Below are 1406 nucleotides of genomic sequence, written 5' to 3'. Positions count from 1 at the left end.
CACTGTGATTGGGAAGAAAAGTTGGGAAAGTGGGCAAAAGTCCCGAATTTGGTCCAAAATCACACCCAGGTTCGAGTCCCACAAGTCCCGCCGCGTTCCACCAGGGTTCCGGGGTGCCTACAATGTCCACAACGCACCCAGCAAAGGCGCACTGTGATTGGGAAGAAACGTTGGGAAAGTGGGCAAAAGTCCCGAATTTGATCCAAAATTATGCCCGGGTTGGAGTACCACGAGTCCGGCCGCGTTCCACCGGTGTCCCGGGGGTGCCTGGCATGTCCACAACTTACCCAGCAAAGGCGCACTGTGATTGGGAAGAAAAGTTGGGAAAGTGGGCAAAAGTCCCGAATTTGATCCAAAATTATGCCCGGGTTGGAGTACCACGAGTCCGGCCGCGTTCCACCGGTGTCCCGGGGGTGCCTGCCATGTCCACAACTTACCCAGCAAAGGCGCACTGTGATTCAGAAGAAAAGTTGGGAAAGTGGGGAAAAAAAGGACCGGGAAATATCCAAAATTATGCCCGGGTTGGAGTACCACGAGTCCGGCCGCGTTCCACCGGTGTCCCGGGGGTGCCTGCCATGTCCACAACTTACCCAGCAAAGGCGCACTGTGATTCAGAAGAAAAGTTGGGAAAGTGGGGAAAAAAAGGACCGGAAAATATCCAAAATTATGCCCGGGTTGGAGTACCACGAGTCCGGCCGCGTTCCACCGGTGTCCCGGGGGTGCCTGGCACGTCCACAACTTACCCAGCAAAGGCGCACTGTCAGTGGGGAAGACCAAACATGTCTCGGATTTTTTCCAAGTACCTTAACGAGAGAGGCTAAAAAGCACCTGTTTTTACCTTCTCTCGTTGTTGTACTTAGAAAAAAAACGAGAAAATAAAAAATCTGGGTTTTTTTCTAAGTACCTTAACGAGAGAGGCTAAAAAAAACCATTTTTTACCTTCTCTCGTTGTTGTACTTAGAAAAAAAACGAGAAAAAAATTTTTCCCCATTCATTTCAATGGGAGTTCATTTTTTTTTTGGGATTTTTTCTAAGTACCTTAACGAGAGAGGCTTAATTTTTCACCTACTTTTTACCTTCTCTCGATTTTTCGTTTTTTACCTGGTCGACCAAAACACCTCCATCTCGTTACTATGTGCACCATGTCTGACAGGCTGAAATCACAGGGAACGCGTCCGAGTCAAAGTGAGCTATTTTCGGACACAAATATGGTGTTTTTCCCCTCTATCCTCTGGTTCTTTTTTCAAACTGATCTTCCAGCATCTGAGCGACAGGGGCTCATGCAGACACCTGTGTCCGCCCGAGGGGCGCCTTCCCGGACACATATATGGTGCTTCCCCCCTCTTTACCCCGGTCCTTTTTCAAACTGATCTTCCAGCATCTGAGCGACAGGGGCTCATGCAGAC

The sequence above is a fragment of the Nerophis lumbriciformis genome, unplaced genomic scaffold (assembly GCF_033978685.3).
Source record: "Nerophis lumbriciformis unplaced genomic scaffold, RoL_Nlum_v2.1 HiC_scaffold_74, whole genome shotgun sequence".
Lineage (NCBI taxonomy): Eukaryota > Metazoa > Chordata > Actinopteri > Syngnathiformes > Syngnathidae > Nerophis > Nerophis lumbriciformis.
Note: the sequence above shows the minus strand (reverse complement) of the source record.